The sequence below is a fragment of the Anas acuta genome, chromosome 4, assembly GCF_963932015.1.
Source record: "Anas acuta chromosome 4, bAnaAcu1.1, whole genome shotgun sequence".
In the NCBI taxonomy this organism is placed as follows: Eukaryota; Metazoa; Chordata; class Aves; order Anseriformes; family Anatidae; genus Anas; species Anas acuta.
Genome location: NC_088982.1, coordinates 54355245 through 54382581, shown reverse-complemented (window position 1 = coordinate 54382581; position 27337 = coordinate 54355245). Strand labels below are relative to the sequence as shown.

General features: G+C 34.7%; 1 protein-coding gene across 23 annotated transcripts in view; it reads right to left on the bottom strand.

Moving 5' to 3' along the window:
* Positions 1–27337, bottom strand: part of TENM3 (teneurin transmembrane protein 3) — a 1325064-nt gene that overhangs the window by 1111225 nt on the left and 186502 nt on the right. For all 23 annotated transcript variants that reach the window (XM_068681265.1, XM_068681272.1, XM_068681274.1 and 20 more), the window contains exon 3: positions 13053–13105. The gene's annotated coding sequence lies outside the window, so the exon portion shown is untranslated. The remainder of the gene's footprint in view (positions 1–13052; positions 13106–27337) is intronic.

Here is a 27337-nt window from a genome sequence, read left to right as displayed (position 1 = left end):
ATCAGTGAATATTTCAGCTTCTGTTGGGGGAAGGGGAAGGAGTACATCTGGTTTACTTAGTATAGCTGGAGTATGAAATAGCTTTATGATTTTTTTCCAGTGAAATCCATACCAATTTGGAGCATTAGTGTATTTCGACACAGATGTCTCACTAGCTCTCTTGTTTATTTATTTTTAAACCTCCATTGATTGTAGTATCTAACTGGAAGCTTGAAAATAATCATTTCCCCAATACCCTTTTTGTCTTTTTCCACTTAGCAAATATTAGACTCTCCTCAGCCCTTGTGTTTTGAGTAAGCTGACATTAGAATTGATGTTTTTGATTAAAAAAAAAAAAATTAAGCTAGATATAGCACCTATCTTGTCAAATATCTTAGCACATGGAGATCAAACATAGCAGACTAGCTATGGGAATAGCATTTGTTAATTAACTGCTGCTGCAAAGCCAACACAAGGAGTGCCAAGCATTGTGTATTTTATTAGTGTCTGAAAAACTTATGGCTTTGTTTGTCTGTTTTTTTTGAAGAAAATTATTGGAGATGGAGTGATGGATTAAATGCATAGATGAACAAGTAGCTCCTGAGTAATGTCAAAGACAAAAAGAAATCATACGCAAAGTGGAGGAAGGGACAGGTGACACAGGAGCAATGCAGAAACAATGTTCAAGCATGCAGGAAAGCCAACGTGCTCCTGGGGTTGAAATTGGTGAGAGGCATGAAACACAACCCTTCAGGCTTCTGCAGGTTTATCAGCAATTAAAGAAAAAATAAGGAAAATGTGTATCTAAGGAAAAAGGAGAATGTGTTGGGAAACCTGGTGACAATGGCTGTGGAAAAGGCCAGGCTGTTCTTTCTGGTCTTTACTAGTAAAGAGTTTCTTCTGCAGTTCCACGTCCCTGAGACCAGTTGGAAATTCTGAAGCAATAATGACTCACCCTTCAGTAGACAAGGCTCAGGTTAGGGAACATTTAAACTAAGTAGACATACACAAGTCTGTTGGACCTAATAGTATGCACCCACCAGTGCTGAGAGTTCTCTTGCCCTTGTAGCTGATGACATTGCAAGGCCTCTCTCAATTATCTTTGAAAGGCCATGGCAATTCGATGAGGTCCCTAAAGACGGGGAGAAAGGAAATGTCACTCCTGTCTTCAAGAAGGGCAAACAGGAAGACCTGTAGAATTACAGACTAGTCAGCCATACCTCAGCCCACGGGAAGGTGTTGGAGCAAATAATCCTCAGAAAAAATATTCAAACACATTAAGGACAAGAAGGTAATAAATCAAAGCCAGCATGGATTTATGAAGGGGAAATAGTGCTTGACAAACATGACAGTTTGCTACAATGGTGTGACTGGCTCAGTGCATGAGGAAAGAGCAGTGAATATCTTAACTTTAGCAAGGCTTTTCACACTCATAAACAAGCTGAAGCAGTGCCTAGACAAGCGGACAGTGAAATGAATTGATAACCGTCTCAAAGGCTTGCAATCAACAGCACAGAAAAAAAGCTGGAGGCCAGCAACTGAGGAGGTCAATGCAGGGCTAATGCTGTTTTAACAGATTCATTAATGAGCTGGGTGCTGGGACAGAGACCACTCTCAACAGGTCTTTGGATGTGCCCTTGAGGCAATGGACACCAAAAACATGCTGGGCTGGATTAGGCAGAGCATCACCAGAAGGTTGAGCGACGTGATTCTTCTCCTCTGCTTGGCACTACTGAGACCACACCTGGAGGGCCGTGGTCAGGGCTTCTCAGTACATCAGAGTCATGGATAAGTAAATCAGTGAGGGACCATGAAGATGATTAAGGGTTTGGGGCATGTGACATACAAAAAAGCTGGGACTGTTTAGCCACAATAAGAGAAGACTTATTGGTTCTTATCAATCTCCTTATTAATCTCCTCAAGTATAGAAGATGAAGCCAGGCTCTTCTGTGATATGGTACAAGAGACAATGGGCCAAAATAGAAACAAGGAAAATTCCATTTAAACATAAGACGAATCTTTCCCTTGTACATAATGCACAAATCCGTTAGTCAGCTTTGAAGTTAAGAGTATAATTTTAGATGGCTGAAACATTTGCCTAAAAGAAAATTTCAGTTAAAAAATTTACGACAAACACAAAAATGAATTAAGATACCCTGAAATATTAATGTCCTAAAATCACACCATTTCTCTTGACATTTGCCTTATACCGAGATTCTGACTTAAAAAAAAAAAAAAAAAGAAAAAAAAAAGGTACAATTAAATAGTTTAGATAACATGAATATATTTCTACTTCAGTTTTCACATTAGAACAAAAATTAAACATTGCCTGGTTCTCATTTGTCTAAACTGATTTCCACCCTATTTTTTTTTAGTTTAGTCAGCAATAAAAAACAATTCGTCAACTTGATCTCACTAAAGCTTATATAGAGTATCTGTGACCATGAAGAGGCCTGAAATCATATCATTTCCTGCTCAATGTTGTAAGTTGTCACTGGGCATAAACAGGGTGAATCAGGTCACCAAGAATCTGTAATTGTATCTGAAACCTCTGCAAGAAGTAGAGATTGTGAATTTGAACCTTGTGGCCCAAACTGACAACAGAATGAGGAGCATTACGGTAATGAGGTATAAATTCAGACTCTCTAGCAACTTCTAGTCTCTGTGCTCTGGTAATAATGCAAGTTTTCAAGTCCAATATCCTGGCCATATTCCAGATTCTTTGATTCATTAAAGTATTAACAAGTCTTATAGCTTTAGATAACAAATTCCTATTCACTTCATGTCCTCTGTCATTGAAAAATACTTCTGAGAAGCACTACATGATAAAATCCGTTGTATTTTATGGTCTGTTGATACCATATGACACAGTACTATTTTACATCTGAAGAAAATAAATCTGTGCCATTCAGTAGTGGGAAGGAAGTGTTTTGAAATATAATTTACTGTAATTCCTCATTATAATATAAAAAGATGCAACATAAAGGAATGCTGTTATATAGTTGTTATATATTAGTGCAATATTGACAATAATAAATATGGGCAGTTACATGCAAGGTTGTTAAATTTCTTGCTAGCCATGATCAGTACACCTTCATGGATTCCCTAGTATTTTCCAGTTCTTTTTTCCTACCCATAAGAGACTATTATATCATATTGTGAATTTTTGGAGCGAAATTTGACGACAAATAATATTTATATATTTTAACCCTACTTATAAAGTAGGGTTAAAATAGATAAGATTGGCATCTGAAATTACTTTTTTGTTTATTTTTTCCATAAATCATGTTTATTTGTCTAATTCCAAGTTGCTTAAAACACCTAAGAAATACTAGAACATTGAATTAAAAATAATCCATTATTTCTGAAACTGTTTCAGCTAATTTTGTTTTAAGAAGAACATTCCAACAGCCTACTAACACAAATCTGAAACTAAAATGTCAAAGTACAAAAAAGTAAAGTACACTATTTATATTTTTGACTCATTCTCTCATCATTCCTATTGTTATAGTACAGGCATCTTAATCTTTTTCATCACTTATAAACAAATCAAACAGAAACAAGGTATAAGTTCTCCAGTATTTTACAACATAGGAAGTATATTTATGTAAGGCTTTCCATCCCCTTCCATTGCACTGGATATATAAAATGGCATTGAACCTTTTTTCCTACTTTTATCTTTAATCACACTATAACAACTTTCTGAAACTAAGAGTATCCACATCTGAAGGTAGTTTTTGGTATCTCCCATAAACATCATCAACAACTCAGAGAGATTCTTGAAAGGGACAGAAAAAATGTATGGTACATCAGGAAGTAACATGCAAAAGAAGATGAACATTTCCTTCACACACATATTCAAAGCCCTTTACAAAGGTCTTTGCAAAAAAAAAAAAAAAAAAACACAATCATTACTAAATCATGTTTACCAAAATAGAGCAAACAGAACAAAGACTCTGTAAAAACAGGGAAGTAAATGCAAAAGCCAAACAATAAATCTGCAGAACTTCAAAAATATTTGGTGGCAAGTCTGCCATTAAAAATGACAATTCAGTTTCCATTTGCTCCATAAGTAGTCCTTCATTTATATTATGGTTCCTCAAACACATTGTTCCATAACAATACCAAATTTTCTCAGACGCTTAGGAGGCTGGGGTTCAATGCATGTATAAGTGTTATGAAATTCCAGAAAAAAATTGTCTCTTCTTAAATCAGTATAAGAAAAATTTTAAAGGCTCATATACCTGTAGTTCTGAAGTTGTGTCATTTTTCACTTCATGACAGGCCAGAAAGAGACCACAAGAAAGGGCGTGATTCTTTAATCTGATATTGAGGGCACTCAAGTAGACATAGCAAGGTCTTGACCGTTGCTCCATGTTCAGGACTTCCAACATATACTGTAATGGATTTCAACTGCTATTGTGAAATTTTAAAAAAGCTATACTTCAGAGATGGTTATAAATCATTTTGTCTGATGACTTATATTGAAAAATAAGTTATGCACTGAAAAATTCTCTTCAAAGAATGGGAAACAGGCAAGCTGGCAGAAACCACTGGCTAAACCAAGAAAGATAGTGGAGATAAAGAGTTAAAAATAACTCTGCTGCAGATGATGGTGGTAAATGATGCTAATGAAGACCAGTGAATTACAATAGTTTGATATGTCAGAGAATCAACATTTTACACTAAATTTTAAGAGAAAAGTTTATTTTAAAGAAAAAAAAAGTTTTTTCTTTATCATCACTTTCATTATGCATGCATCAGACTTCTGTTTATAACAGACTTTTGTCATAACTTCTTTATGAACAATATTCAGCTATAAGTATTTTTTTCTACAGTTTTTCTACAGTTGAAAAGTCAAAGTATTACAGTTCCTGTCCAAGCAGAGTGAAAAAAAACTCCACTATACAAAATGAGCTGAACTTCCGGTGTAATTGAACTGTGGTCCATTAATGGGGTATTATAGTCATGAACGGAGGGGAGGAAGGAAGAGAAAGGAAGGAATAAAATGAAACCGAACCCAACTAACCTGATCAGAAGTGAAATTTAATTAAAATTTGTGAAAAATAGAATTGATTCCTTATCGAGTCCTGAAGTCAGATACACGGTATATGCTCCCTTGTTAAAATGCAATTCTTCACCCCCCGTATATATATATATTTTCCTCCAGATGTCGTGTGTAATGCTTGGACTAGCAAATCCTACTTCTATTTTAAAAATAGAAAATTGGAAAAAAAAAAACAGTGATGTATTTAATGGCTCAGAAGCAACTGTTTGTCTGGATGATGATTAAAGCTCAGACCACTACACCATGCTACTCTTCCTCAGAACAGTTCTGCTATTATTAGTAGGATACATTCAGCAATTTTCACTGATTTCAGTGGGAGATGCTAAGTGCTTAACACTTCTAAATGCAAGTGTAGTTATTCTTGCACACAAATATAAATGTAGGAGTTAAATTTTAAGCGTTTTTTTAAATGAGCCCTGCATAATCCAAATCTCACTGTGCAATTGCCACAATGGAAAAAATAGCATATGTTCCCCTCCCAGCAGTGCTCCCATAATAAACTTGCATACACTTTTAACTGGAAAGATTATCCCTTTGTTATCATGGAACTTAAATGTCTTATGATCACAGGAATTTTCCAAAGAAGCATGACCAGATTTTATTTAATTGCATTTCTTGGGGGCATGTTTCACAGAAGTGATAACTCAGAAATGTGCAAAAATTGTCAGTTAAAGTCAAAATAACAAGGGGGTCGGAGGAGATGCCAGACTTACGGAGCAGTTTAGCCTATCTAATCTAGCCACGCAGAACTACATGATCCTGCAGTAGGGAAATTATGTTATTATACTCTGAAAGCATTTTTACATCCTTAATGCAAAACCAGATTACAATATGTATTAAAATCACAGGAAAACAGGTTGTAGTCAATATACTAAATCCTCACCAGTCAAAGCATGGAATAAGTAAGTGTGGCCTTGCAGCCCAGTTAGTACACTGCTACCACAGCAGGCTACAGACTTTGGGATATGCTTACCATATGGGCCGGCCTTGTCAGGCCTTGTCTAGGCTTGCTTTGGCCTGCCAATACCCTTATAGCTCCTTTAGCTGTAACACAGGTGGTCCTGGTGGACATGAAGTTGAACATGAGTCAGTAGTGTGCCCTTGCCACAAAGAAAGCTGATAGTACTCTTGGCTGCATTATGCAAATTATTGCCAGCAGGTCAATGGAGGTGATCCTTTCCTTATCCTCAGCACCAGTGAGGCCACACCTGGTGCATTGTGTTCAGTTCTGGGACCCCAGTACAAGAGAGACATGGGCATACTGGAGAGAGACCAATGTAGGATCACAAAGATCATTAAGGGATTGGAGCATCTCTCCTATGAGGAAGGCTGAGACAGCTGGGACTCTTTAGCCTAGAGAAGAGAAGGCTCAGGGGGGCATCTTAGCAATGTCTGTAAATACCTGAAGGGAGGGCGCAAGGAAGACAGCCAGCTTCTTTTCAGGGGTGTCTAGTAACAGGACAAGAGGCAATGGGCACAAAGCATAACACAGGAGGTGCCCTCTGAACACCTGGAAGCACTTCAGTAATGTGCATGTGACAGAGGGCTGGCACAGGTTGTCCAGAGAGGCTGTGCACTCTCCCCCGTGGCATATCTTCAAAGGCACCTGGACATGGTCCTGCATAACGTGCTTTAACCAGCCCTGCCTGAGAAAGGGGCATGACCAGATGGCTTCCAGAGGTCCCTTCCATCCTCAACAATGCTGTGATTAGTTACCAGAAGGATAGGCCATGCAATGTGATAACATAAAGCGGTTTATGGCAGAAATAAATTATAATCAAACAAGAAATTTTATGGACACTTTGATGACCAAATTTCAAGTCATAGTATTGATTCAAAGCAGGAAGGTACCAGGAGGCATGAAAGACTACTTCAGAAACCAGAATGATTGATGTTCCCATTTTGTGGAAAGGTTACAGAAGCAGAACCTTAAAATTATAAAATAAAATAAAATAAAATAAAATAAAATAAAATAAAATAAAATAAAATAAAATAAAATAAAATAAAATAAAATAAAATATATTAGACTAAGTCTCATATTTAGGTAATATGTTACAGATTTTCATCCCACCCAAAATATGGAATAAGCAAGCCCTTTCAGAAGAAAGATTTACTTTTGCTTTGGTTTGGTTTTTATTTCCCATTTAGATATGCACTATGGCTCCATTTCTTCCTGACAGACACTCCTGACAGCTTACACAGGGTGTATGCAAAACCTCAAGTTGTTCTGACTACAATTGGTGAACTAGAGATGTACAATTTCTGAAACTTTGATGAGCAGCTCTGAAAATAAGACCTCCAGGTACTAATAAAAAGAGGGAGAAAAGCAAACTTGTTTTCAGCTTTAATTTGTTTTGCTGAATTGAAGTACATGATAGAATAAATAAGAAAAGATAGCATAAGAATGAAATGTCAATAACAAAAAGCTCAGCCATGCATATTAACCCTCCCTTGGCTGGTTTTATCCACACAAAATTGGGGCTGTGGGGAAGAATTCATTTCTGTAAAAAGAAGTTTAAGAAATAAAGTGGAAAATGCAGAGGTTTTGAAATTCATCTATTTATGTTTCAGATGCTTCATTACCTGTATTATCAAGCATTACCTATGAACGTATAGTGCTGCTTTGACAACAATTCTGATCTTTATTTTCAAGAGTGCCAGAGGTAAACATCATCACTTGACTGTATGATTATGTTTCCTTAAATCACTTTGACTGGATCACAGCATTTGGCAATAAGAACATAAATACTTTTTGTTTGTTTGTTTTGTTACAGTAGAATAATGTAATACCTTTAAATGAGTCCATAGTTAAACTGTTGAATTACATGCCATAAGCATTGCTTGTCATTTATTCCTGACAGTTACTGTCCACAAATTGTGTAACAATTTGAAATAAGACAGACATTTTCTCAAGCCTTTTGTGCTAGCAATTATCATATGGCATCTTAAAAGTGTGTACCAAAAGGTTAAACAGTGAAATAAATACTCAAGAGATAGAAAAAATAAGCAAAACACCAAGAACAGAAGACAAGTAAAATACCCTTGCTTACTGACAGAGACTCTACTCATTTTCTGTAGATGCATTATAGAAGTTTAAATGTTGATCTTTCAGCTAGCATGCCAAATGCCAACATGAAAAGGAAAAATAGATTCCTGTCTTTTCTGTCCGTTGGGCAAGTAAGGTCAGCAGGTTTTCTGTGGTAAAGCTCTATTTCTCAGAGGCTTTATGTAAATCCAGTTGTTAATATCTTAAAATAAATAAATAAATAAATAAATGGATTTATTCCTATTTTTTTTATGATACCAGAATAAGTCATTTTTATACTAAAAATTCTAATTTCAAGGACAATTAGTCAATGTTTCAAATTTTTTATAAACTTCTGAGTATTAGCAAGATGCTAGACTGTGTGAAGTTCAGAAGACAAATCATTTGAAAGCTGAATCCTTCTGCTCTCTGGATGAGTCAAGATTAAACAATTTAATTGTAAATATTTTGGATTGATGAGACTATATCAAGTAGTGTCTGCATGTAAGGACACAAAGAATAGAGACCAATTAGTTTTTGTATATCCAAATTATTTAAATATGATAGAGTATCCAAAGATAGGTCAAGAGAAGTCCCATATCACTCTTCCAACCAGTGAATTGAGTTCCCATTTCATGAAAAATACATAGGGAATCCATACACATGGCAGCAGACCCATACTCTACTTTCCATATTGAGCCACAGAACCAAAGCCAATTCTTTCTCTTTGGTCTACTGAGTCAGGAGTTCAGATTCAACAGGACAGGAAGAAGTAACTGTTGTTCAGTATAAGTCATTCCTAATGATTATGGCCTTCACTTGATGGAAAGTAAGAATGTCAGTTTTCTTCAGCACAGCGAGGGAAATAAACTTGAGTCCTCCAACATTCTTGGTTATATATTATTCTGTTCACAAAAAAATATATTACTGGAGAAGATCCGTTTTTATATTTCTAAAATGTGAGAGTTACTAATACAACTTGCATGGGTCCTGATACAGACAGGTGCAGGATTCTGGAGTATAGTAAGTAGAATGCATATTAATTGTGCCCTTCAGGGCAAAATCAGCTATTACATTTTTAAAAAGGTAACCTCAATGCTATTTCCTACAGAAAGAAACAAGATCAAGGTTTAGTCACCCAAATCACTTGGTAGCATTAAGTTTAAGCCCTGAGAGGATTATAAATCCTGTCACTTCACTGTCATTTTCACTACACGCTAGGATATCCTAATGTCTACCTATATGTAACTCTCTGCTCCTGACTGTGGATCTCATTCTCAGGTACTTAACTCTTTTCATGCACTATAGAAGGAATACAGAACTGCAGCTGGTTCTGACTATTATGTAGTATTACTATTGTAATGCCTAAGCATGTTTATGGACTTTGCCCAAAGTCATTTTGTCTGCTAAATGACATCATCTCCTAAGTCACATTGATTTTTCTTAAAACTGGGCTCCCAAGTCACTTCAGTACGTTGAAAACCACTACATAAGTCTGTCAAGAGATTCTAATTTGCTAAGCCACAAACACTTTATCTCTGTCCTATCACAAAAGCTACTTCTGTCTTAAAGAGAGAGAATTAGTCACATAACTGAAAATGGCAGTGTTGGGAACAGTTTTGTTTTTTTTTTTTACTACAAACATACCTGCTTGGCAAATGAGGCTTTAAACAAAATATATGGGACGTGTTTGAATTTATAATTCTTCCTAACGCATAGACAGTAAATAACCAATAACTGAAATGCTCTAGTAGTTAATAGATGTGCCTTCAGGGAGAAAAAAAAAACAACTCAGGCAATAAGCCATGTCATAAATAAGTATTTAAAATGTATGCCCTCAAGCCATTTCCATCACATTTTACCAGTAAGAACAATATTTGAAGTGTTCTCTATAGAGGATTTTGGCCCAAAACATAACAGAGTTGTGCTCAATTGTGCTACAAAAAGTAGGATTAAAATAAATATTTATTTTTATTTTTCATCTTTTTACTGAAATCCAGAAAAAGGCTCTATCAATATTTCTTGGAAATGTAAAATGAAACAGGTTTTCAAACTGTTCTGTACATTGAAATGGCTACAAACTGCCTCACTATGCTAACGGAATTCAGAGGGATGGGGAGCTATCTTCTTTGGGAATAATTGCTCTCAGGATTAAAATAGCAGCAGTAAAATAATTCACTACATTGAAATTTACTCATTTTACTTTAAAACTTCTGTAAAACTTTGCATGTCCCATAATTGCTGAAGAAGGAAGAAAAAAATAGGTTGCTATAACTACTTTTACCAGATATAGCGTGCCCATCCTTGTATTCTGTGCACTTATGAGATAATATGAAAAATGGAGTAGAGTGACACTTGCCCTTTCCTGTCCCTGTCTTTGGTTTATAGCACTGCTGTCAATACTAGTCTTGTTCAAGGAAGAGTGCAAGACTGTGCTTAACTGTTTTAAGCGCCTCATGTGACAGGCTTGAAAGGTTCCATTCCTTTTATCTCTTGTCCTTGTTTCCTGTCACTTACATATTGTATACATGTAGTCATTAGTATTCGTGTGGGGAAATATATCCAGTTGTATCAAAGTATAACTGCACAGAATAAATATACCTTATATCAGTTCTTTTTCATTTGAGTACTGCATGGAAACAATATTAATTTAATGTATACCCTAAAATAAACCCGATATTTGGGAATTAATACCACGCATACATTGCAGTCATGCCCAAGATATACAGGGTAGCAAAAATTGATGGCAATTTTTCTATCCTAATTAGAATAATTTATAATATACCTGACATCCTGTCAGGTACAATGTGCTGATATTTTTACATGAGAGGACAAAAAGAGTAATACATAACAATAAACTCCCAGGACAGTATCAATTAACACTGCCAGAATAAGCATTCTTATTACTTATCTTACTAGAGTGGCTTATTTAATAAACAAAACAAGACCTCTCAAGAGGATTGTAATGTCATTAGTTGTATTCTTCCCTTCACCTCCTATGCTGTATAGGGCTTTTTTCCTATAGTTAGCTGTATCTGTCAGAAATATGGCATGCATTTTCTCCTTCTGATGTTTTATGTCCTTCAGTCATGTTTTTCTTGGATATCCTCAGCAGCATTCAAATAGGACCTTGGAGTATGTCACTCTCTCTTTCCCCTCTTTCTCCTTTTTTTTTAATAGTCCACATTTTTATTTCTAGCATTCATTTTTGGAACTTTCACTGAAATACTCTCACTCAGCCAACACTTTTTAAATCCTGGCAAGATCGAAGTCTATCTCAGGTACTTGGGAAAGTAACAAATTACCTCATCAATTATATTTCTGTATATACAAGTCCTGAAAGAAGAAAGGGAAAATGGAACAAACTTGGCACACAACATATCTTACATACACACACACGAAAGTCAACCTTTTTGTAGTATTATGACTTCCTCCATAATTTCCAAAGGCTACAGAAAATCTGGAGTTTTCTGATGAATCTAAGCATTTCAGGTTCATTGGAAGAACACAAAGTAGAGTTAGGTAGCAAAATGAGAATAGTTTCTATGTCTCACAGGAGTCTGGGATTTCAATCAAGAAGAAAAAGAGATTTCTAAAGGAATTTTTGAAATGAAAGTCTTAAAAAAATATAGCAAATTCATAAGAGTACTGGAGTCAGAATAGTGAAAGGCTGAACATCTCAGGCATTCTTCTGGGATACAAGTCCTTTGTCTATGAGACCCTATTTTGGATCTCACTATCTTCTGAGTCAAGCCTCTGAGTTTTTCACTCATAATAGATTCTCCATCCTAACCATTAGGATTTTCTCTCAAGAAAAGCCCTGCCCACATAATTTTGTTCCATAAAAAATCATGTACTCAGACCACATTTGGCAGAATCCCCAGAAACATGTGGAACTCTTTCAGAACTTCTCCCTTACCTACATGAACCCAGAGGAAAAAAAATAATACATATATATATATTTAATAGTGTCTGTAATTCAGATGCCATGAATTAGGTATTAGGAGGCTGAGATAATTATGGAACCAATTTTTTGTTTGTTTGTTTCTGGAAAAAGAAATATCTATGTTGAAATTTATGGCTAAACATTAATTAATATTAATTAACACAGGATTTTCTATCCCCATCAGTGTATGCATAAAAGCATGGTGGGCTCTTAAAGTTTGCAGTGTTTTTAAACAAGAACAATAAGTTACCGTTCTTGATGTCTGTCTTGTTAGCAAATCCAAACTTAGAGCAGACCACAGTGTTAACAGTATCTGCTCTAACTTGATGACTTACAAATAACAGTTTTAGTGAACCCTTGTATATGACGGCAGTCAGTAATCTCTGTATGGGGGGCACAGTATGGAACAGTTTAACAGTTATTCAACTACTGCTACCGGAGAGGTAGCTAAAGACCAATAAAGGACCACAAAACACAGTCTGTACATGTTAACACTGAATTATGTCGCACAAATAAAAGTAAAAAATGTATTATAAAGCTAAAGAGCTCTCAGAATTAATTAAACACTTAGAACTGAAGTCAAACATATTTCTTATAAGAGTGAAAGTTGTATCAGTGACAAATAAAATGTTAACAAGTTGTCATATTCTAAAAAAATTATACTATCCCAAACATTTGAAAAAGTCTAGTAGTTTTAATCTTGCCCAAAGAAAAATATGATAAAAACATAACAAGCTTGTAATATTTAATTTCCATATATGAAGCCTTTTTTCTGTAGTTATCAAATTAATTATATTTATCCTTTCTAAGTAGAGAAAAGTGAAAATTTGTCTTTTTTATGTAAACATATTCACAAAGAGAAGTCGAATTCTGTGTTGATTAATACTATCTATATTTTTTCTGACTATTAAGTTTACAGTCTACAATTCTATCCGGTAGATAGTCATAAAGAATTAACATTCTTCATTTTCTTTTATAACTGATAAACCAGAAGGAATGAACATTTGAAGTATTATTTTTAAGGAGGTCCTTACCTTTGAAATATGTTGCAGTTCCTTCTGGTGATCTACTGCAATGGAGTATTTACCTGTTATAAAGAAGATAAGGTATTATTAGTGATATCTCAAAATGCACAGCTAAGGCAAATCACCTTCATTAGTTAGTTAAATATATATAGATTAATGTTAATTACTTTCCCCTCAGTGATTTTCATCAATAAAACTCCACGGTTTGGGAAATGCAGTATGCTCTTAGAATGGCAAAAAATGTAAAAGAAATACGCTTGATGTGATTCAGGCAGTTCATGAAAGCTGACCTCCTACTTGTTTTTACATTTATGGGCAAACACCTCACCTTTAGTAGTCTTAAGCATATTTCAGTGCTTGTTTTATGAGGTATCTACCTAATTTTCTACAGTATCTGGAATCCGAGTGACTATGCCCACAGATATTTTAATTGTCCAGCATTTCTTCTATTTTGCTCCTTTTCTGTTCATCCACTGACTCTTTTTTAGCACTTATGTTTTAAGTTCTGCCAGGCAGGGGACACTTTTTCTTTCTCTGATTGAACAAGAGAGGTTCATGCTCAGAGGTTTTACAGCAATAAATACATAAAAAACAAATGCCACATACAAGTTAGCATAAGATAGTAAGCCATGGTGCATACAAGGAAAAGAATTAAAATATAATAATAATTTACTAATCATTCATGTTTGCTATTTAGCGTTACAATAACAAAAATGTTCATGAGATTTTTTGTACTACAGAAGGTGAAAATTAACTTAGTCTACTTCCAAATCTCATGGGCTAAAACCAACTTATTTCTCATTCTTTTCATGACTAAAATAATCATAGAACACATATTTCTTAGAAATCGCTCCTTATTTCCAGTTAAGTTTTAGCATTCGGAGGTATATCCCGATAGAGTGGAAGTCCCATAAATGCAGCTTTTTGATAAGAGCACATCAAATTTACTGCCTCACGTCAGTGCTTCTATTGTTTTTCATTTATTTTCATCACTGCAAAACTACAGGAATGATAACTGAAACTTTCCTTTTGTCTTTGATGGTAAAACATGAAATAATACCCCCAAGATCGCATATGCGTATGATAGCAATGTTTCACTCTGTCCTTGAAGCATAATTTTCAGGAAGAGTATGTTGGCAAAGAGTATGCTGTTTTTATTGCTACCACTAAAGAAGTTTTACTGACAGTGCTCACAGAGTTTCATTGTAGAAAAAAATTAAGTAGATCAGAGAGAAAGTACAAGAAAGTGTGAAAAAATACCTTATTTGTAAAGATAAGGCAAAGACAAAAATATTTCACTCTTTCCTACAGTTTTTAAAATCACCTGGTTTGTAAAAGCTTTGATACCTTCAGAAGCACACTATAAAACAAATGATATTGCAGTTTAATAGATTTTAATTTAAAAACTTCTTTCGAAGATAAGCTAGCATAAAAACATGAAAATGAGAAGCAAACTGCAAATAAAGGAAGTGTGCTGTAGTAAAACATGTAGTAGACTTACAAACCTACTCTGTGTCACTAAGTCAGCCTTGACAATGTCAAACACAACCTGCTCATTACTTGAAATAGCTTTTTTTTTTTCTGTATTTTTGGAGTATTTCTGATTTATGGAATACCTATCATTTTTCACTTTAATAACATGCTTAACAGCTACTGAAAACTGCAGAATAATCAGAAAATTCTGAGCTGAATCCTCACATATACACAGACACCAAACCTAAGTCAATGTTAGAATTTGGTGTAAGAGCATCGCTCTGATATTTACCCCAATTAAGTAACAAATAATTAACCATGCAAGTATTTTAAATCAACAACTATTTTGTTGCCTGAAAGCCTTGAAAAATAAATGCTTACACAAACACAAATGTGGAAATTTACATATTTCATAAAGTTCAAAATTTGACTATTTAAATTCTCTGCACTTGTCTATTGACTAAAATCAGTCAGCCTTAAGCCTCACAACTTCTTGTGTAAGCAATGATCATCTGAAGTGGCTTCTGAGTAGTAGATAATTGCTTATTTATGGGAGTGCAGAAAAGATAGATACATATACATGCAGCCATAAACAAAGTTATTTGGTCTAAAGAGTGAGCGCTAAAATAATGTGTTGTAATCTGAAGGATAATATATAGAAAATCATGTAAGCATATGCTTCCCAGACAGCCTGGGAAATTCAAGCTTTTTTGGCTGTTTTCTTATTAAAAAGGAAGAAGGTCTTTTTAATAGAAGCTACCTTCTCTTTTCAGTCACCTTCTCTAATAGGTGAGTTCCCAAGCCTTTCCCATAGATCATTGCTGTAACAAAAGCCTTATTATTTCCCAGAAAAAGACCTACTCAAAAGAGAAGAGGCATAGTAAAGGAAAACTCCAGAACAATCTTGTTTCTTTCTTGTTTTCACATGTTCTTGCAATTCTTGTTCTGTATAGAGGTTTCCCTTTAATAAATAAATAAATGCACATCTCAGACAAAAGTGTTACTGCTTGTTCAGTGTCAATGCCATACTGAAAGCACTATAAATTCCATTTCTATTTTGACTTTCTGCCTGCTGTGTCTTTTACTGACTATTTGGTATTGTCATTGATGTTCTTCCATTTTGGGGTACTTGGGTTTATTTTTATAGGAAACTGAAAGGATATTTTTATTGCAAATATTGACTGATCTTTTGCTGTTCTCACTGTAAGGAAATATGACTGTTCCAAACAGTACATGTATTATACAAGCATGTACTGCTAGGTAAATGGAGAGGAACTTGACACATCCTTGTATTATCCAAAGTGATTAATAGCTGTAATTCGGGTAGCAAACATCCTATTCTAGCATTGCTCTATTGAAAAAGATGTTCATAGAATTGAGGGACAGCGTAGATCTGAAGATTGCTGAATTAAATATGTTACCATGGTAGCCGTTCACTGCAAACTGTATCAGGGAAGAACGGACAAAAAGATATTTCCAAAATATTACCCAGTTCTTCTGTCTTTAGATATTTTGATGAGTTATTGAAGTGTTATTTCAGAATCTGCTAATCTATATCATTTTTCTTAACTGCTTTCATTCTGTGTACTGTAATATGCAATGTCTACCAAAGCAGTTGGTCCTGGATGACCAGGAACTTATGTATCTACAGGTGAAAGACCTGTTCAATGTAAGTTTTTGAAATATAGCGTTATTAAATATATAATTTTTTATTATTATTATTGCTAGTCTTTAGAGTGCATCACAGAATCTGTCTTTTCTCCATTAAAAAGGAGAACCGAGGGTCAGAAAGCTGTGGATATGTGATGTGGGACACTAGAAGGTGACTGCTAGCAGTGTTCATAATGGAACATTTATAACATTGTATGGGCCTTTTCACTGCACATACAGCATCTTAACAGTTTGTCAGTAATGCCAAAAGTTGAAACAACTTGTATTTATTTTATTGCATTTTAAAGTTTATTTAATTTAAAATTATCCAAGTCATTTCATATTCAAATTTCCACAACTATCCTAATACCAACTCATCTGTTCTTGCATTAAACTTTACTTGTAATCAAAATAAGAAAAATAGAACCATTATCTTTAAATCCTTATCCTTAGCTTCTCGGAGAAATCTTTATCATTTTGATCAATGTTAATTCTAGTTCTTTTGTATTTATGGTGAGATTAATAGGCAAATCTGTCTAAGGGACTCAGTCAAAACTAATCAGAGTCAACCTGTTTCAGCAGCTGTCAACAGAAGGATCATTTTGTGATAGATCAGATACTAACCACCAGACTGAAAAGCTTGAATGTATATTTCATTTTACCTCTTAAGTCTTCCTCTGTTTTTTCATAAGCTTTCTAATTTCTCTGTCTAACCCTTTCTCTGTTATAAATGAAAACTGGCATGTATTCCATCAGATACTATTCTAAATGTGATAATGTTTAGAACGTTTTGGAAATGAAAAACATAACAGTGGTAGTGCATATTATTATATTAATATATTTGGGCAACAGTTTTAGACACAGCAGAAGATAAATATTCAATGTTCAGTTAAGTACTGATTTTTGGATCAAAAAAAAAAATATCTGAAAATTGAAAATCTGAAAGGACTTTACTCTCTCTCTAAAATGAAGAGTGACAAATAAAGGTACTTTCCAAAAAAAGAATATACATTTATAAAGAAGGAAGAGGAATCCATTCACTCACCCTTTTTCCCTTCTCTGCTGCCCAGACCTTCCACTTCCCAGCAGACACCACCTCCCTGTTCTGCTTATACACACATATTAATGCAGCCAATCTATCCCAATTATGTTTTTTACTCTTGGACTACCTCAGTTTCTGTAGGCAAGTTTTCTTTTTTTTTTTTTTTTTTTTCCCTTTCTTAGTGCGTATCCTCAATGCAGTGACCAGAACAGAAAAACTTTGCAGCCCTTTTCTGTAACTTTATAGACAATCAGACCTGTTAGCACCAAAGGCATGTAACTCCTCTGCAGGCCTCAACAATTCTGTGGTAATTAGCTTTGTACATCCTGAGACTGCAGAAGAATCACTACTTATTGCTTTGCCTGCCTCACTACAGCCAACTAATGTGTGTGAATGCACTGACATACTGAGTGACACAATGTGGAATAATAAGAAAACAAGCAGAGGGAACCGGCCATAAAAATTCACAGTTTACAGCATCGCAGACAACACATTTAAAGATGATAAACATTAAATAATTGTCAGCAATTTCAAACAAATGTAATTTACCATCATAAGACATTTTAAAAAATTGAGATCTTGACAACCAACCACTCTGTATTTTTGAGAAAATTAGAAATAAAATTGATAATAATAGTACAAGCACCATAATTTGGATTTACATAAAGCCTTTGATAATGTCTCAAATGATAGTCTTCATCTTAAACAGAAAGCAGGAAAGATTCAGGTTAAACATGGGAACAGATAAAGAACTGATTAAAGTAAAGTGATTAGAAAGTAAAGTGTTGAAAAGGGTCACAGGGGAGTCAGTCCTCAGATCTTTATTGCTTCTAATCTACATAAATTACCAAGATAGAGAAACTAGCTGTAGAATTTCCAAATGCACTGATGACTTACAACTGAAATGAAGTAGTAAGTGGAAAGCAAAAGAATTAAATGATAATTCCCCCTGGAAAATGGTTTACATATGAAACGGAAAACAAAATTTAAGAATGAAAAATACAACATATAAAGCATTCCTTCTTTTTCATTACAAATTACAAGAAGTCTGCTTATAAATACTATCACACAAGCTTCAGGGAATCTATTTGAACCTGTCCACATAACAGGAAAACTAAGAGAATGGGAAGCAACTTCTGTATATTGCTGTTCTAGAGAATTCAGAAAAACCTTATCATACCACTTGCAGTTGCATCACTATAGAACAATAATAACTACTACCCAATCCTTTTCCCCTTAGAAGCTTCAAAATGGAGAAAACACAACATAGCAAGCTCCCTTACACTAACACTACCAGTAACAGAAAACTAAAAAGATTTTCACTGAAGTTGTTGCCATTTTTTGTATCCCCTAATTTTTCATCCCAAATAAAATGTAAAAGCCATTTAGCTGCAATAGAAACAAGGAGAAAATAAACCACATTACTCCATACAATGAGAAATTACTCTTTTGGAGTTATGTTTTTTTTTTTTAATTTACACAGAGTAAATTACCATATAAATGCTGAGGATTAGACTTCCAGGAAAACTCCTGTATATTAACAGTCAGGTAAATACTATAACCCAGTGCTAAATAGTATAATCTAGTCAAAATGCATGGAAAGCTTAAGCTAAGCAGTCATAATATAGATGTTGGAGATGAGGAATAGGAGCCTCCTTGTAGGAAGTCAGGTATGATGCTGCTCACCAACACTGCCGTTTTCTCCATTCACTATGCTACAAAAATGTTGTAATTATGTTATTTGTAGAAAAAAATCCTGAAGTCTTTGAAACTGTCACTTACTATATGATAGAAATAAGAGACAATGAACAAAATGTTTAGCTTCAAAGATCTAAATATGCACCTACTTATTTTTATTTATTTATTTATTTATTTTCTGAAACTGATATTTTAGTCTTGGATTCAGTACCATGTATTGCCCCCATCCAGGTCTCCCTCTCCAAGTCATATAATTTCATCTTACTTTGTTTAGAGAGCTGTCAGAAAAAAAAGAGTGACTGAAACAGAAATGGCAACTCTCAAAAGAAGAAAACAAAGAAAACAGGAAAAAGAATTGCTCTAAGCTTTATTTCTTATATGCAATGCAGATTTATAATTACATGTACATATGGTCCTCAAGACAGCTGCATGAAGACAATGGATTTGTAAGGGTCTATAGTGTGGATAAAATTGTATTCCTATGTCTGTTTGAATGGTAGCTGAAGTGATAATTTTACGTTCAGCTGCCTCAAAATATTTTCATACACAACACATAAAAAACTAACATCAGAGGATGTTTGTATCAGGGTACCCAGTTGATAATAAGGGAAGATACATTTATATATAGGGAGAAGTATAGAGAAAGAAAGAGAAGGAAATTAACAGTCATTCTATTTTATGGCCATACATCTAGTTTTTCATTATTTGATTAATTAATTTAATATATCTCTCTTAGAGCCCACCATTTTAGAAACACTTTTAGTTTGATAGACAGTTTGTTATCTAATATAGATGGTTTCTATATTTAGCATTCCATTGCTAGTACTTGCTTTGGTTTTTAAAGGTCATTAATGTTATTGATTACATTAATTTGAAAGCTTCTTGAATAACACAGAAAATTAATGTAAAATGAACAGCTGCATAAGTTGACAACACACTAAATTGCTGTGGTCTTCAGAGATGACTCCTCCTGGGGATTTCCCCCATCAATCAGTTCAGCACAGCAGGAGCAGAAGAGCCCTAATAGAAACTTTCACTTTCATATTTGTATGTTCTAGTAAATAGAAAAAAAATGATCATTTTTCCTTCACTGTTATTAGTGACATCCAGCAAGCATATAGCTACCTGGAGAAGACTAGGGAGTGCCTAGATAACAAAAGCAAGTCTTTTTAGCCTTTCTGTACTTATGCTAAGTACAAGAAATACGCAGCGTGATAATTTATGGCATACTAAATTTTATGAATCTAGTTTACCTGAGGCTTAGCATTTGTTTAAGAAGGTAAAATATTCAAGAATTCTCCCTTGATTTCCAGTTTGGCCCAGTGATAAAAGCTTCAATTTCAGACATACCATATTCCAGAAAAACTAGATGATCTTGTAAAACCATCTTGTGATATCTATCCTTGGTCTTCCAAATAGAACCAGATAATCACTAAAGAACAGATGTTACGTATCACACACACAATATGTGTTAACAAAGCTTTTAGGGAAAGTATTTTATATCTGAATTACAAGTAGCAAGCCTGTGCATTTCCGTTTACATATATCTTTGGTTATTTGGAAGACTCTGGACAGGGTAATGCCGTAAACTTAGAGGACTTCTTAGTTGTGCTGTTTTTAATTCATGGAATTGTGAATTTATAAAGTCTAGCTACTTATAAGTCCCCCCTCCCCCCTTTTTTTTTTTAAATATTATAGCACCATATTACAAAATTATTGCAGATAATTATGGGGGTAAGCATTATCCTATGTTAAAGGGAACAGCCTGTGTACTTACCACTATAATTAGGATCAATTAAACCAGCAGCCTGGACTGACATCTACACTGTGCAGAAATAATCTATCAGCAACTATTTTGTGATGTAAACAGCATATTTGTTCTTTGTTTCACCTTTCTGGCATGAGTTTTTGTTTGATTGTTTGCTTGTTTACTCTTGTTTTCTGATTCATTTTTGGAAGTGAAAATGACTCTTCAATAATGAAGAGTGCTTGGTCAGCTTTTATAGGCAAGGACTGCTACTACTACTTTGCTTCTGGGATTTTGTGCTTTATAGAAGAGGGACACACTTAATAAAAGTAAAATATAGCAACTTGTTTCATCACTTGATCTGATGATAATAAACCCTGCAAGGATTATGTTCTTCTTATTATGCTCCTATGTTCTGACTATTATGTTCTTATGATTACTCCTTAAAAACTCAGCTCTGTTATTCCCAATTCTTATAAATCATATCAAGGTTAAAACTATGAGTTCATCTGAGTAAGCATACTTACAAAAAGAAGTGTAAGTGAATCTCCTGAAGATGACCTAGAAAAAGTGTTTGTAGTTGTCATAAAGCATTGTTCTTGTATGCTTGAAAATAATATAAAATCATTTGCTTGTGATAGATGAAACATTAAATATTATTGAGGTGCATAGAAGCACTATATATTTGCATTTTGCTCCTAGGTTTTCCAGCAATGAATTGTGATGGGGTAGCATTTGTTTAAAACTTGACATGTAACTGAATATTCCTATTCAAATACAGGAGTGCTGGGAACACCTTTGCTAGTAGCTGTTTCCCGACTCTTGTGCACATTTTGTATATGAAGGATGACAATAGGAATATTAACATCCCACAGAAAATAGATTCTACTGTGAATTCTGCTACACCAAACTGCAACAATCTTCAAGGATTTCAAAGAAAGCACCTAAAGTCTTGGAAGCCTTCTGGAAGCCAATGTCGTCAAACAAAACCCACAAAACCTCACAGCTGGCCACTGGATGCAAACACAGGGGGTAACAAGCAAAACCAAATAGGTCATGGACAGGACCAAGTGGCACCTTCTTTGCCTTCACAGCACTACGTCTGATGGGAATCACACAAGAGCCACACCAAACCACTGCAGCTGCTATTTCAGTACTGCAAATAAAGAAAAGCCACTTTTTTAGGTGCAGGGAGAGATCCTGAGCACACAACAATGAAATGAGCTGAAGTTCTTTCAGATTTTTCCTCACAGAAAAGATCTTGATTAGAGTTTTTAGACTAGAGCTTTAAGAATGATAAACTCTGCTGTCAGTGATTACTGTTGTTTTTCAAGCTGACAAATATAAAAGGAATATATTAATTCTTTGTCATCTGCAGGAAAATATTTATGTCCACTGATCCTGAATGCTGAGCTGAGAAATTTCACTACTTCTCTCATGAAATTTGCCATTCTATATAATAATTTCAGCCAAACAGATAAAGTATTTATAGAAACATCGAGCATCTGTGCTCATCAGCCTCTGTGTATATTGAACTGTACATTTTAAAATCTGAAATTACTTTGAGATATCTTAAACCTAACACTCCACACTTCAACTTCCTCAAACTACTCCTTACAAAATGCAGTTGAAGAGCCCTATAGGAATCATTATAAAAAAGAAAAATATACATAATCTGTTATCCATGTACTGAAATGGACAGTAATCTCCCTATTGTAATCGTCCAACAATTTGAAGGATTACATCTTAAATGTGCTAAAAGGTTAAAATGGGAAAGCACACAAGAGAGTTTAAGAGCAGTTTATTTCAAGATGCACTTGGCAATCTGTTATGGATCCAGCTGTTTAAAAGCATTTCTTCTGAGCTGTTGGCATAAAAATAAATAGGTTCCTGAACTTCCCTTTGAATTTGATAAAATGCCTCAAGAGGCAAATTTCCATTGCCCCAGTTCAGAAACTATTTCAAGCATTTTTCAGCAAGGGAAAATCTCAGCATACGTATTTGCCTAAAGCTATACATTTGCTTAAATACTATCCTGAATAATCATGTATATTTCATTTCTCTACAAACTAGGAGTAATTTTAATCTGAATCCTACGCTAATAAAAATCTTCCAGTGGAAGTTATTCAGTGATCTACAGAACTACAATGGTTTTCTTTGGCTGGACAGGAGATGCTCAGTGAGCTACAAGTGATGGCCACCTGCACCTGGCTTTCTTTCTGCTGTCAAACACGAGTACATTGCCAGATCAGAGAATATCCTGTTTTACAGAGATTATTGAATAAAATACTTCTTTTTTATTATTTTTTCCTAACCTAAGCAGTGATTTTCATGAATCTTGTAAAAATCTAATGCTTTTCAGCCCTTTACTCAGCTGTCAACTTTGCAGAAAGTAGCTACTAGATTTTAAAGTAAAAGTGATTGAGGACAACACAAGGATCTGATGATAACCTGAGAGCACAAACTGGGAAACTTTGTTGAAAAAGACTGATAACAACCAGTTGCAAAGTATTGTTTTGGTAAGTGTATTAAATTGTTCCTTCCAGATCTAGAAAAGTAAGTCAAAAATCTTGTAATTTAAGTATATTAAATTTACAAAACTGATAAAAGACATACTTTTGCGTAGCAAATAAATTAACTGAAGACGAGTAACTATGGAAACTGAAAAAAGGCATCATTTTTCCTCCAAAAGTAAGAAATCAAATTTGCATTGCCAGCTTAAGTATGCCAGTTAAAGGACACCAAAGAATAATGCATGAACAGTTCACAATGTTATCCACAAGTATTAGATATTGTGGTTTGAATCCTAGGAGATCTGTATCCCTTGCAATCTGCAAACTAATTATAAATTGGCTGATACACCAATGTTATTAGGCTGTGTTAACATTTTGAATGTGTTTGCCCACTTTAACTTCTTTAATGCAAGTCCAGCTACTTTGAAAGAAACAAATTTTGTCAACGCTACAGTTGTAAGCTATTTTGTAATAAAGGCCATTCTATGCACATTAATAATACTGACAAGAACAGATGGCAATTATCGCTTTTAACAATTATGTTGTTTTTTTTTTCTGTTAGTATTAATTACTAAGGCTTAATTTCTGTTGCTATGTCCACTGGGCACCTACGTAAGATGCTAAAAATCCACCCAAATACTTTCATCTTATTGACAGCAACAAAATTCTTACTAAAATTGAAACTTTACTGTCATTTTAATTAACTCACTAGAGATGCATCCAAATTCATCATTATTGATAGCTGGTTTTGTGCTTTCCTTACACTATAGTGCTTCATAAAGTGAGCAGCATTCTTCTTGCTAACTGTATAGTTAAAACATCATCTGCCGTATTTAAAAATAGACTTATTCATAAAGTTAATTAAAATATCAGTCATATAAATCACCAGAAAGTTCTCTGTAGCTTTCTAAGAGTGCTGAAAAATCTCTGCTGTTTAAAAACTTAAATCTTTGGCAATAATTTCTGTTCATTGATTGACTAGGAGTAGACAACCAGTCTACTGTTTACCATATTCTCTCTCTCTGGCAGGATTCTTAAGCCCAAGTTATGCTGCTGGATTCTCTTCCACAGTTGCAATAGTAAGGAAAGAAATAAAAAACCTAAACAGTGTGTATTGTAATTGCCAATATGCTTAGCAGGGAGCTTCTTAGCCTTTGTCAAAAGGTAACGCCAAAGACAATCTTAAGCAAGCACCCTTCAGGCCTGCTTCACTGCCACAAGCTCTTTCAGTTCACAGTTTTTAAGCATTCAGCTAGTGATCTGAAGATACATTAAGGATATTGTAGAGTCCAGACCTATATACTTATATCTATCCAAGCCTGACTACTAACATGTAGTTTCAGTAGTGTGAAAGAAAACCGAACATGGATCTTCCTAAAGATAGAGAAGAAGATACAATAATGATAAAAAACTCTTCTAAGGTTGAAAAAAAAAACTGACCCTGGAAGCATGACACAAAGGATTCTAATGACCTCATGGGTTAAACACATGGGCAGGACAACGATCTCAGGATATCCCATCCACAACAAGGCAGATATGGCCTGATATGTGAGCATAAAATGTGATTGTGCCCACTTTGTAACTGTTTGTTTTGTTTGGTTTTGCTTTTAACAAGCTCAGCTGGAGCACAGCCCAAACACATACTCTCAAGAAATCCCATCAATTTGGAAAATCCAGGAAAACAAAAAATAAAAGAAAAAACAACCCTGAGTTCAGGGCTTTGCATGAATGAAGCAGTCATGAATCCAATTCTCTGCGAGTGTTGCAAGCACCCAATTTCTGCTTTGTTTGGAACACTGTACTCTGGTTCCTTGGTGCAGGCACTAACACTTGCTACATAGGCACAGAATGGATTTTATTTGCAGTCCAAGTTGCTGCTGAAGTGTTAAGCTGCTTATACTCAAACATCTTAGACTGAAATTCACCCTTTGGCCGAATCTTCCACTGTGCCTAGAGAGCTGATGTAACACCGCACACTTCAGACTGGCGAACTGGCTGTGTGCTTTTGTAAGAGCATCAAGCACTAGGCTAGATCAGCCAATATGAAAACATTTTCTCACTGGGAATATATGCACATTGGCATAGATCAGTGAGCGCATCAGGCTTTATTTTGTTGTTGTTTTGTTTTGTTTTCCAAAGATTCCTGCAGACAGTATAGACACAGTGCCAAGTGATGAAGAGAATAAATATTCCTTCACTTCTATTCCGTTGACCGCTTCATCTCTTATATTTCAGAAGAGGACACAAGAAGGATATCACTAAAATAGAATGAGATTTTGATAAAGCAAATTTAAAAAAAAAAAAAAAGCTTGCTTGCTTGAAATATATTATGGGTATTCATTACATATTGCTCATATTGGAACTGACAAAGATCATCTAGGTCAATGGCCTGCAGATGATCTGCCTGAACAGAAAATGAATCTTTTGAAAGTTGGAGGATACACCTGTGCTCAGGAATTATAGATTTCAATCAATAAGATAACGAACACATGAAGTGAGTAAGCATAACATACTTGCATCAAGTAGAAACTGGTGAAAAAAATATTAAGGTTTAAATTCTAAAATGCGTTGTCTCACACTGAAAGTAAGAGTAAAGGAAGCAGAGTAACTTCTGTTTCATTTCTTGGTAGAGAGAATTTGTAGAAGTGATTTCTACAACATCAGTGAAATTAATACTTTCTGGAAATCCCAGATTAGGCCGAATAATAATAGCTGCATCCTACAGCCCAGGACCCTACTTATAGGCCTCAAACACCTGACAGTTACCAGTGCTGTGGTTTTTATCAAGATAGTATATAAACTTGAGTATATAAACTTCTTGAATTTCCTTCCTATGGAAAACAAGATACTAGGGCCAGGAATATGGATTGGAATGGGCCTAGAAAAAGGAGCATTCCTGAGGTTTACACAGTTTAGAAAGCCAAGTCCACTGAGACTTAAAAACTGGGAAGAATCTCAGGAGATTCACACCATCACGGTTTTGAGATCACCTCACTTCTCTCCAATTACATTTGAGCACAGAGCTGTCATATATCAGCTTTATTAGCTGATACACAACAACAACAACAACAACAACAACAACAAAAGGTCTTTGAATCACAGGTTAGGAGAGCAGAGCTTTTCACTGTTTATAAGGCTGCATGAACTAGATCTCCAAAAACAAACTAAACAAAAACAAATAAACAAACTAAAAAACAGACCAAAACCAATGTGTTTTTGTTGGTGGTTGGTTTGTGTTTGTTGTTGTTGTTGTTGTTGTTTGTTTGCTTGTTTGTTTGTTTTTTTGATTTTTTTTTCCATCATTTGTTGAGGGAAACTTATTTCTTACAATAAAATTTGAAGTGATTCAAGCAAAAGGAATTCTACCATTGCAAACTAGTTCAGCCTAAACAACTGTTCTGCATCTTGACATATACCATATATTTGCTTTAACTATTATTCTTCATTAGATTTCTTGAAAGCAAATCAGAAAATCCTCTTCCATTACTGTTGTAATTAGTTTATACAGACATAGTGGTCAGTAAATGAGCCCTAGGCTATATTTTGAGGCAAGATAACTACAGAGTCTCTGCCGTGGCTGTGAGACCTTTGCTATGTCTGCTGAGCTATTATGAAATAGCTGGCTTCCATCTGGTGAAATTTGTAAACTTGAAATTGTTGGGGAGGATTATAAATAAATACAAGAATGGATTTGTAAAGTAGCTTTGGAAATATATTTTATAATGCTCTCAAACTTAAGTAGACAATCTAGCATCCTTAAACTTTTGAGATACTGATATAAATTCATTCAAGACTCTTGTTTACATGTTTGGTTTCAGGACTTTTAAGGGGCACTACAGTGTGCTATTCTATAAGACATTTCCTTATACAGTGCAATTCTTCACTGGTAAGGCTTCGTGTGATATTACAAATCAGCTTTAATATGATTCTGGAAATACAGCTAGGGTACAAAGCTAATTATTCTCAATCTATTAATACTGCGATTAATTTGAGTCAATCTGATTTCACACTCTTTCTTATAGCTCCCTGTAATCATCCCAGTGTTCTCTGACATTGTTTGAATGGCTATAAAAGGCAAAGCTGACTAAGTCCAAAAGCATCTAACCTCTATTTCACATCAGTCACCGCATGTTAACATAAAAGGGTGACAGCCAGAGCAGCAAAGACAATT